The 12,641-nt window shown below is 42.8% G+C and overlaps 1 protein-coding gene across 1 annotated transcript in view; it reads left to right on the top strand.

The window, feature by feature from the left end:
• The window catches only part of LOC110619132 (protein NRT1/ PTR FAMILY 5.6), a 54,295-nt gene that overhangs the window by 39,127 nt on the left and 2,527 nt on the right, over positions 1-12,641 (top strand). The gene's annotated exons all lie outside the window — the stretch shown is intronic.

Raw genomic sequence — 12,641 nt, 5'->3', positions numbered from 1 at the left:
CCAACATGCACAAATGCCTTCCAAGCTTCCCAAACATGCATCCAACTCTCACAAATCATGCATACATACATACATACATCAACAAATAGGGGTCTCAAACTAACCTAAACCCCCAACAAAAACACATAAAAAGCAACTCAGCAACCTACATTGCCATGGAAAGCACAAAAGCCCTATCAACATGCATAAACTCTAACACAAGCATTCTACCCCATGAATCAACTTAAAACTTGTTTAAAACATAGAATGAGCTCAAGATCGACTCTTACCTCTTGAAGATCGAGAGAGAGAGTGACCTAACTTAGAGATTTGGGGAAGATGGGGTTCCTGAGGTCTCCAAGCTTCACAACTTCGATCTAAGCTCGAAATCTTCAAAAACCAAGTTAAAACTCATAAGGAATCATGAAAACTCGAAGGAAGAAACTCAAAATCGACAAGGGACGGCGGAGAACTCACCTTGGCCGAAAATGGGGAGAAAAGCTCGCCTGTTTCGGACAGGGGACCCCTTTATAGGTGGCTGGCCAGGCCACTTTCGGGGGCCTAACGTGCCTCCACATGCATGCCATGTTCAGCGAATGAACATGAAGTTCGGCGGCCGAACCTGGATTTCCCTCTTATGCCTTCGGGGGCCTAAAGCTCTCCCAAAGCGCATGCATGTTCGGCGGCCGAACCTGGGTCTTCCTCCAAGGTTAATTTAATGCAAAAACTCATTTTCTTTCTTGCTTAAAACCATAAAATACATTAAAACATTTTATGAAAATATGGTTTTACCCTTTTAGAGGTCTTCGACATCCAAGATTCCACCGAACTGTAGGAATTTCGATACCGGAGTCTAGCCGGGTATTACAACCCTGATCATGTTAGGGCATTCTGAAAAACATCCTTTCGGATTGGACAGTGACGTGTCGCGGCAGGTGTGTCAGGCGGCTCATTAATGGTGGACAGTCAGCTAATAAATGCTAAGCCGCTTAGCCCATACTCTGTCCATCATGCGTGTCACTTCTGTCAGCCTTACTGCATGTGCATTTATGGCCCTAGTGCGAGACCCAGGGCGCTTTAAAGGGGTCGGCCTATTTACTTCGAGCGCTGGTAAGGTCGGCTTGCTTATTCTGAGTATAAATATGATTGAAGGTATGGGAGGTCTGACCTAGACATTACACAGGTCGGACCTCCTACTGCCTAGTCAGACCGGATGGCCTAGTGCAAGAGACTCTTCCTATTTCTCTTGTACATATGTCACGATCTCAACGGGAGCTGTGATTGTCATGTTATAAGAAGCTAAAGAAAAAACTAACATTGAACAATGATATAGAAGCCAATGAAATAGTGACAGGCAATTAATGTGTCCCTCCTTTATGGTTCTCCCTTTTGTAAGCAACTTAATATTCGATTCTTAATAATTAGTATTAGAACTTTTGGTTCATATCACAATAATTTGAAAAGACGATGGAAAGCCCGATGGTTCAACTTGAGTAGTTCGATGGAACAAATTTGATTTCTGGAAGATGCAAATTGAATATTATCTATATCAGAATAACCTCTATGAACCCCTGTCAGGGAAGAAGCCAAAAATTATGAAATAGGAGGTTTGGAATTTGAAGAATCCAAAGGCACTAGGGTTGATCCGTTTAACGTTGACGAGAAACGTTGCCTTCAATATCGTTAAGGAGACAACGATTGCAGGATTACTGGCAGCTCTAGCGAACATGTATGAGAAACCATAAGCCATTAACAAGGTATATCTGATGCATCGTTTGTTTAATTTAGAGATGTCTAAAAGTGGATCTTTCACGGATCATATTAACGAATTTAATATGATCATTAGTCAATTAAGCTCTGTCAAGATTAATTTTGATGATGAGATAAGAGCCTTAATTTTGTTATTCTCTCTACCTGAGTCGTGAGATACTATAGTTTCCGCAATTAGCAATTCACGTGGGTTTGAGAAGTTAAACTTTGATGAAGTCCGGGATGCTGTTATAAGCGAGAGCATTCGCAAAAGGAAAATCAGGGATTCATCTGGTATTGCACCCAGTGTCAAGGGTAGGGGCAGGAGTAAGTTGAAGGGAGACCATAGTAAACATGGTCGATCGAAGTCAAAGAGGCAGGGAAAATCTCATGGCAGAAACGACGTTGTTTGTTGGGGTTGTGGTGAAAAGGGACACTTTAAAAAGGATTGCCTTAAACCTAAGAAGAAGAAAGGCCAAAAGAAAAAGTCTCATGAAGATGATGATTCTGTATATTCTGTAGATAACATTGGTGATGCTTTAATTCTTAGTGTGGATAGTCCGATTGACTCATGGATACTTGATTCGGATGCATCATTCCATTCTTCTCCGAGCAGATAGTTATTCCATAATTTCAAGTCTGAAAATTATGGAAAGGTATATCTTGCTGATAATAAAGCCTTGGAGATTGCTAGAAAGGGGGATGTATGTATCCAAACCTCAGGTGGGGGTGGGTGGAAGATGTAGGATGTCAGATATATTCCTGACCTGAAGAAGAATTTGATCTCTTTTGGCCAACTGGACGGTACCGTTACATAACAATGTTTAGGGAGAATTCCTAGAAAATTGTGAAAGGAGTTATGGTGATAACACTGGGCACAAAATTTGAAACTTTATACACTACTACAGGGTATTTGGACATGGTTGCTGCGATTGACAGTACATCGACTTCAAGTCTATGGCACAACAGGCTTGGACACATGAGCGATAAGGGGATGAAGATGCTAGCTTCGAAAGGGTATCTACAAGGTTGAAATTTGTTGATATGGGTCTATGTGAGAGTTGTGTTCTGGAAAAGCAAAAATGGATCAGTTTCACAAAAGCTATCAAAGAACCAAAGGTAGAACGATTAGAACTAGTACATACAAACGTGTGGGGGCCATCTCCAGTTTCCTTTCTTGGTGGTTCGAGATACTATGTTACCTTCATTGATGACTTCAGCAGGAGGGTATGAGTTTACTTTCTGAAACACAAATCAGATGTGTTTGCCACTTTTAAGAGATGGAAGGCTGAAGTTGAAAATCAAATTGGGTTGAAGATCAAATGCCTGAGGTCTGATAATGGAGGAGAGTATGATTCTACAGAATTCAAGAAGTTCTATTATGATGAGGGAATCAGGTGCACCACGACAGTTCCTGGCAAGGCAAGACAGAATGGGATTGCGGAAAGGATGAACAGAACGTTAAATGAGCGAGCAAGAAGCATGAGGCTACATGCTAGGCTGCCAAAAATGTTTTGGGCAGATGCAGTGAGCACATTAGCATATTTGATAAATAGACGATATTCAGTTCCTTTGGGTTTTAAGATTCCAAAAGAAGTTTGGTCGGGTAAGGAGGTCAAGTTTACTCACCTGCGGACTTTTGGGTGTACTGTCTATGTTCATATTGATCTAAAAAAGAGAGACAAGCTTGATGCAAAGGCTTTAAAGTGTTATTTCATTGGATATGGTTCAGATCAGTTTGGGTACAGATTTTGGGATGACAAGAACAGGAAGATTTTGAGATACTGTGATGTGACATTTGATGAGAATGTCCTGTATAAGGACAAGTTTAGGATGCAATATGAAGATGCGGAAGAAGTGGAAGCTGAGGTTGAGTTGTAGAAAATTTCACCTAATGATATTGCAGTAAGACCACAGGAGAATCGAAAAAATATTATTGCAGAACCAGAATAGCAGCCAGTCACACCTGCACCAGTATTGAGGAGATCTACTAGGGCTACCAAGTTACCAAAAAGGTATTCACCTTTCCTGTATTATTTGCTGTTGACTGATGGAGGGGAACCAAAATCCTTTGATGAGGCTTTGCAGGTGAAGGATTCAATACACTTGAAGAATGACACTTGAGAATTAACTGAGTTGCCTGCAGGGAAGAAAGCTTTGTTGAACAAGTGGGTTTACAAAATCAAGAATAAAATTGATGATAAAATTAGGTTCAAGGCTCTATTGGTGGTTAAGGGATATTCACAAAGAAAAGATATTGATTACACTGAAATATTCTCTCATGTTGGGAAGCTGACCACAATCAGAATTTTGCTGAGTATTGTTGCAGCAGAAAACTTGCACCTTGAGCAGATGGGAATCTGGAGGAAAAGATCTACATGCAGCAACCATAGAATATGAGGCTCTTGGTAAGGAACACATGGTGTGCAAGCTTAAGAGGAGTTTGCATGGGTTGAACCAGCTTCTAAGACAATGGTATAAGAAGTTTGACTCTTTAATGTGCAGAAACGGTTTTCATAAGAGTGAAAAGGATCAATATTGTTATATTAAGAAGTCTACTGACTTTTTTGTTATTTTATTCTTGTATGTGGATGATATGTTAATTGCAATGTCAAGTATGGAGGAGATCAATAATTTTAAGGGGAAACTATCATTAGATTTTAAGATGAAGGATTTGGGTACAACAAAGCAGATTCTAGGGATGAGGATTTTTCGAGACAAGTTTGCTGGAATTTTAAATTTGTTCCAGGAGCAATACATTGAAAAGGTTTTGTCCAGGTTCAGAGTTGATGATACTAAGTCCAAGAGTGTAACGGCCCGGAAACCGCTACCCCTCTGTAACGGCCCCGAACCGCTACCGATGCTAGGATCCAGATCGGCTTAAGGCCGCTGAGACCCGTAGCAAGCCTAACATACATCCTATCACCTGGTCAAAATCCCATACATGATCAAACATTAACATAAAAACTTAAACATCTGACGAAATCAAACCAGACCTGTGCATGCATTAAGATCATAAACATAAAAACCTCCACTAGAGTCCTCATCAAATACTCTAGCGTGGTAAACATTACATGCCTCAAGTTTGGTTCATACAGAAAACAATCATAAACATAACTTACATCATGTATTAAAAAGGGATTAACCAGATCTCAGGGCCAAGCACAATACTAATCCATAATCACATCTTACATTTCATACATATCATTACATGTCCACACTAAACACTACACTATTACATAACCATGACCTTTACCCTTGACGTCTTCCTGGACTATCTCTAACCTGCAAAACGGGAGTTAAGGGAGAGGGATGAGCTAAAAAGCCCAATGAGTAGAAACAAAGAAAACAGTTCATTAATTACATGCTTTCATGAAATGCGTCACAGCACAAACAATTCATATCACGGATTGGACATGACCTCAAAATTCCCTCTGTCGGTGCCCGGCCCCCACCTAGGAAGCTCACACAGGACTTTCAATCATAAAACATGGTGCCCAACCCTATATGGGCTCACACAGGACTTATCCAAGCATGGTGCCCGGCCCTCCGAAAGGAGCTCACACAGGACTTTCAATAAGACAGATCTATGGGCTATTGAAGTCGCCTTGGTCCATCCATATCAACAGTAAAATAATGCAATGCGTCATATTCGTGATCTAGTGCATTCAACCTATAACATATAAACATGATGCATGAACATGCTTTAGGCATTTGATTTCTTAAAATAAAAGATTAAGTTTAGTTCTACTCACCTCTGGCAGACGCTGGACTGACTCTGCAATGGCTATCACTGATGGCCTCCTCGGTCCCTCGGGTCCGAACCTACACAGGTGGACTCGAATGAGGTGCCAAACACACTTTAAACAACTCATAAATAACTCCCCAAAAACCCCTCTAAACATCCTCAAAACATGCATAGAAAACAACCATGAAAGGGCTGGACAGGACACTTTCGGCGGCAAGTTCGGCGGCCGAAAGTCCCTCCAGAGCCGAAACTCAGCTACTTTCGGCGGCACCTTCGGCGGCCGAAACTCCCCTCCAGAGACAAAACTCATGCATGTTCGGCGGCACCTTCGGCGGCCGAAACTCCCCTCCAGAGCTGAAAGTCCAGCTTTCGGCAATAGGGTTCGGCAGCCAAAACAAGCCACCACAGGCAGGTTCGGCGGCCGAAAGTCCCTTCGGCGGCCTAACCTGAGTTCTTCCAGAATGGCAGAACTTGGTTCCAACATGCACAAACAGCCTCTAAACCTTCCAAAACAACCCAAAACCTCTCATGCTCTCTCCCAAGCATGCATACACACTCCCACATGCATAAGGGGCTTGAAAACTAACTTAAACCCCAACACAAACATCACATAAACATACATTGGGCATAAAATCCACATAAACCTAAACATGCATATATACCCATACTCAAGCATTAAAACTCATAAAACTTACTTAAAAATCAAAGGAAAATAAGGATCTACACTTACCTCTTGTAGATCGAGGGTTGGTGCGATCCCTAACTTGGAGATGGGAGGAAACAACTCCTTGGGACTCCAAGCTCCAAAAACTTCTATTCAAGCTTTAAAACTTCAAAACCCAAAAGGAAACTCATAAGAACATGAAAGATTTGAAGAAATAACTTAAAATGAACCAAAGGAGGATATGAACACACCTGAGCTCGAGAATGGGGAGAAAACTCGCCCATTTTCGGTCTGAGGGCCTTTTATAGGTGGCCTGCTAAGCTACCTTCGGCAGCCTAACGTGCCCCCTAAACTCATGCATGTTCGGCGGCCGAACCTTAGCAACTTTCGGAAGCCTAACGCACTCCCGAAGCAACCCTATGTTCGGCGGCCGAACTTGACTTTCGGCGGCCGAACCTGGTAAATGCCTCCTAAGCCTATTCTTTTCAAAAACTCAATTTCTTTTCCATTTAAAACCATAAAAATCATGTGAAAACATTTTAAAAACATATTTTACCCCTCTAGAAAACTCTGACATCATCATAAATTCCCAATCCCAACGGGGATTCCGCCGGAAAGTAGGGATTCCGATGCCGGAATCTAGCCGGGTATTACATTCTACCCCCCTTTAAGAACATTCGTCCCCAAATGTTCCACAACAAACAGGCATACTCAAAGACATAGCATCAAGCAAGCAAAACCTAAAACTTCTCTCCAAATAGAGACACAGGTACTGCTGAAGCAAAAACTCCCAGGTCTCTCAAGCACACTTTTCCATTACATGGTGATTCCAAAGGGATTTCACCATTGGGATTCCTTGTTCCTCAACTTCCTGACTTATGTGTCTAAGATCCGCACTAGCTGCTCAACATAGGCGAGACCCTTGAGATCTCCACCTCTGGTTCCTAAAGAACCTCATTTGGATCTGACACTAACTTCCATAACACAGGAACATGGAAATCCGAATGGACTCTCTCCATAGGGAATCACCTCTTAGCTTGAGATACCAAGCAATACCCCAACCTTCTCCTGAACTCAACAAGCTTCCACTGCGCTACTCTGATCCTTCCTCTTCTCTTGACTTCTCACCTAATAAACTGACTTCTTCTCCCCTGCCTTCTCACTGCTAAACTAGTACTAACTCTAACTCTCAACAGGTAGTACCCAGATTTTAGGTCTATCCAGGAAAACAACCAGCTCCTGCTAGCTGATCCAATAGATCATCAATCCTGAGTGGGAATACCTGTCCTTGGTAGTGACCTTGTTCCACAAAGTCTCAAGGATCCATCCTTCTTTTCCCACAACACACTGGAGCAACCCAGGGTGAGGTACTAGGTCGGATAAAACCCTTGTCTACCAAGCTCTCGCCACTGCTCTAACAAATCCCTCTCAACAACAGACACGGAGGCTGGTTCCCTGAACCAACTACTAAACTCTCAAACAAGGGCTAGAATCCCTCTGAAAACCCCTCCTACGCACCTTACGAGCTTGACAGACTGACATCAAACCTCTAGGCATCCTGCATTGTCCCCTCCAAGGACTACCTCTGATCCATCCAAAACTCTGAACATAACTACCTTGTCTCTACAGACTCGGGTAGCACGACGAGTAGCTAGTCAATCCATCCCTAGAATGACGTCCAGACAGTCAAGTCTAAGACCTCAAGGTCGGGTGGATGGTACCTACTCTCAACTGACACTGAACTGAACTGGCAGACTGACTCTGCCACAAATGGATCACACTTGGGCTCACTGACCCAAAGAGGATGCTCTAGCCCAGAAGTTATCAACTCAACCCCTCGATAGCTCCTAGAGTAACTAAAGAAAGAGAAACACCAGGGTTCACAAAACACACACATCAGAACATTCAAAAGTGAGCGTACCTGGCACCACCGTGTTCGATGTGTTTGCCCCTTGCTGAGCTTGGGTGAAGATCAGAGCTGAAGCTGACGGACCTTCTCCTCGGGAACCTTCAGAAGAAAAGGCTGACCCTCTTCCTCTGCCTCCACCACTAACCTGAAACATGGCTGGAGCCGCTGGCTGAGCCACTCTACCTGAAGCTGTCCGTTGGAACTGTGCCGACCTGGGCGCAATGGGACATCACGTACCATGTGCCCTTCCTGTCCGCACCTGAAACATGCTGTTGTCCCCGCGAGACAGACTCCCTTGTGTGGTCTTCCACACCTCATGCAATTAGTAGTGGCTGAACCAGAGCTCGAACCACCACCAAAACCCAGACTAGCCTTCAACCTCTTCCAAAACTTATTCTTCTTCGATCTTCTGAGGCCTCTAGCCCACTTCTTAGTGGTATTACCCCACCTTTTATCTCTTGTGGCAGCTGTACTCATAGTGGAGGGATCAATCCCCCCTGACCAGAAATTCTGGAATCTTGAGTTTGAGCGTCTTCTTGAGACTCTCCCATACCTTCTTCAAACATGTTAACCTCCAGACTAACATCTCTTCTCTGCACACCCATCTCTATTTCTCTCATACTAGCTGACCTTCTCCTTAGATCCATACCTTCTCTGCTTTCATCAAAAGATCTTCCGGGGTTCCTTGATGTTCCCCATCTGCCAACTCCACACGACTGTGCTCTTGGCAAAGCAGGGGGAAAGGCGTCCATGCCTTCCCTCTCGGACGGAACTCCTGTCGATTCCACAGATCGACGAGCACCTCGCATCTTAGCTCCTCTGAAAAACAACACGTAATCATACAAGCATTAGCATCATACGGTTCATGTGGAAACACATGAACCAACATCAATCATAGCACATCATACAAACATAACATCATATAGTCCATGTGACAACACATGAACTCTCATCACATACATACATAACATTAATGCTCATGCATACAATCATGGCATTTCACTTCATCATATAGACAGGACTCAACATCCTATCCTAGTGGACATGTTTTTCCTATGTGCTTGCCCTTCTAGAACATCTATGAGCCCAACACACTCTCGGTCCGACCATATGAACCTAGGGCTCCCCATACCCTATAGGTCCGATCATATGAACCTATAACTCTGATACCACTCTGTAACGGCCTGAAAACCGCTACCCCTCTGTAACGACCCCGAACCACTACCGGCGCTAGGATCCAGATTGGCTTAAGGCCGCGGAGACCCGTACCAAGCCTAACATACATCTTATCACCTGGTCAAAATCCCATACATGATCAAACATTAAAATAAAAACTTAAACATCTGACAAAACCAAACCTGACCTGTGCATGCATCAAGATCATAAACATAAAAACCTCCACTAGAGTCCTCATCAAATACTCTAGCGTGGTAAACATTACATGCCTCAAGTTTGGTTCATACAGAAAACAATCATAAACATAACTTACATCATGTATTAAAAAGGGATTAACCAGACCTCAGGGCCAAGCACAATACTAATCCATAATCACATCTTACATTTCATACATATCATTACATGTCCACACTAAACACTACACTATTACATAACCATGACCTTTACCCTTAACGTCTTCCTGGACTACCTCTGACTTGCAAAACTAGGGTTAAGGGAGAGGGATGAGCTAAAAAGCCCAATGAGTAGAAACAAAGAAAACAGTTCATTAATTACATACTTTCATGAAATGCGTCACAGCACAAACAATTCATATCACGGATTGGACATGACCTCAAAATTCCCTCTGTCGGTGCCCGGCCCCCACCTAGGAAGCTCACACAGGACTTTCAATCATAAAACATGGTGCCCGACCCTATATGGGCTCACACAGGACTTATCCAAGCATGGTGCCCGGCCCTCCGAAAGGAGCTCACACAGGACTTTCAATAAGACAGATCTATGGGCTATTGAAGTCGCCTTGGCCCATCCACATCAACAGTAAAATAATGCAATGCGTCATATTCATGATCTAGTGCAATCAACCTATAACATATAAACATGATGCATGAACATGCTTTATGCATTTGATTTCTTAAAATAAAAGATTAAGTTTAGTTCTACTCTCCTCTGGCAGACGTTGGACTGACTCTGCAACGGTTATCACTGATGGCCTCCTCGGTCCCTCGGGTCCGAACCTACACAGGTGGACTCGAGTGAGGTGCCAAACACACTCTAAATAACTCATAAACAACTCCCCAAAAACCCCTCTAAACATCCTCAAAACATGCATAGAAAACAACCATGAAAGGGCTGGACAGGGCACTTTCGGCGGCAGGTTCGGCGGCCGAAAGTCCCTCCAGAGCCGAAACTCAGCTACTTTCGGCGGCACCTTCGGCGGCCGAAACTCCCCTTCAGAGTCGAAAGTCCAGCTTTCGGCAGCAGGGTTCGGCAGCCAAAACAAGCCACCACAGGCAGGTTCGGCGGCCGAAAGTCCCTTCGGCGGCCGAACCTGAGTTCTTCTAGAATGGCAGAACTCGGTTCCAACATGCACAAACAGCCTCTAAACCTTCCAAAACAACCCAAAACCTCTCATGCTCTCTCCCAAGCATGCATACACACTCCCACATGCATAAGGGGCTTGAAAACTAACTTAAACCCCAACACAAACATCACATAAACATACATTGGGCATAAAATCCACATAAACCTAAACATGCATATCTACCCATACTCAAGCATTAAAACTCATAAAACTTCATAAAACTTACTTAAAACTCAAAGGAAAATAAGGATCTACACTTACCTCTTGTAGATCGAGGGTTGGTGCGATCCCTAACTTGGAGATGGGAGGAAACAACTCCTTGGGACTCCAAGCTCCAAAAACTTCTATTCAAGCTTTAAAACTTCAAAACCCAAAAGGAAACTCATAAGAATATGAAAGATTTGAACAAATAACTTAAAATGAACCAAAGGAGGACATGAACACACCTGAGCTCGAGAATGGGGAGAAAACTCGCCCATTTTCGGTCTGAGGGCCTTTTATAGGTGGCCTGCTAAGCTACCTTCGGCAGCCTAACGTGCCCCCTAAACTCATGCATGTTCGGCGGCCGAACCTTAGCAACTTTCGGAAGCCTAACGCACTCCCGAAGCAACCCTATGTTCGGCGATCGAACTTGACTTTCGGCGGCCGAACCTGGTAAATGCCTCCTAAGCCTATTCTTTTCAAAAACTCAATTTCTTTTCCATTTAAAACCATAAAAATCATGTGAAAATATTTTAAAAACACATTTTACCCCTCTAGAAGACTCTGACATCATCAAAAATTCCCAATCCCAACGGGATTCCGCCGGAAAGTAGGGATTCCGATGCCGGAATCTAACCGGGTATTACAAAGAGCATGCCTTTGACTAACCATCTCAAATTATCAAAGGAGCAATCACCCAACACAGCGTGATCACAGGGCAAAAGTACCTTATGCTTTTGTAGTTGGGAGTTTAGTGTATGCTATGGTCTGCACTATACCTGATATAGCACATGCAGTGGGAGCTGTGAGCAGATATATATCAAATCCAGGAAAAGAGTATTGGAAAGCTGTGAAGTGGCTTCTGAGTTACTTAAAAGGAACAACTAGTACATCACTTTGTTATGGAAATGGCAAGATAGTATTAGAAGGTTTTGTTGATGCTGATCTTAGTGGAGATGTGAATACAAGCAAAAACACATCTAGGTATGTCTACACTATAGATGGGACAGCAGTGAGCTGAATGTCTAAACTTCAAAAGTGTATCTCTATGTTATCTACAGAAGCTGAATATATTGTAATTGCTGAAGTTGGTAAGGAGATGATATGGTTGACTAATTACTTGGAAGAGTTGAGCAAGAAGCAGCTTGACACGGTTCTTTTCACTGATAGTCAGAGTGCTATATAGTTGGTGAAGGACCCAGTGTATCACATTAGAACAAAATACATCCGACGTAGGTACCATTTAACTCGCAATTTGGTGAAAAAAGGTGAGATGTGTTTGAAGAAAATTGAAGGTACTAAGAATCTAACAGACATATTGACTAAAGGTAATGATTCTAGGAAGCTGAGACTGTGCAAGGTCTCAGTTGGTCTTCTATAGTAGTATGGAAGATATTTGCGGCTAGGTGTTTTTGTTGGATACAATGGCATGGAGAATGAAAATGGTTGGGTTGACTGGATTAGTCTCTAAATGGGAAAATTGTTAAGATATAGAGTCTAATAATATATTATGGACTATACACCATACCCCACAATCGCGGATCCAATTCCGCGCTGAGTTGGCCCGTCCCCACCTGAAGATGGGGTTCAAAGGCAAAGCCCGAGACAAATTTTTTTTTTTTAGGGCCATTTTGTCTTTTTATATTTTTCCTGGATATATAAATATATAATATTCTCTTAGTGTATTCTATTCGAAAACTTACAGAGAAATAAAATAACTCTAATCGCCGTAGACGCTAAATATTAAACCACGTTAAATCTGTATGTTGATTTTTTTCATACTTATTTTTTAATTGTGTGATTGTTTATTCTTAGCACTTAAACTTTCCGTCCATATTTCAAAATAAAGAAG

This window comes from Manihot esculenta, chromosome 7, assembly GCF_001659605.2.
Source record: "Manihot esculenta cultivar AM560-2 chromosome 7, M.esculenta_v8, whole genome shotgun sequence".
In the NCBI taxonomy this organism is placed as follows: domain Eukaryota; kingdom Viridiplantae; phylum Streptophyta; class Magnoliopsida; order Malpighiales; family Euphorbiaceae; genus Manihot; species Manihot esculenta.
The sequence above is the reverse complement of the archived record's forward strand: the minus strand, read 5'-3'. Positions and strand labels throughout refer to the sequence as shown.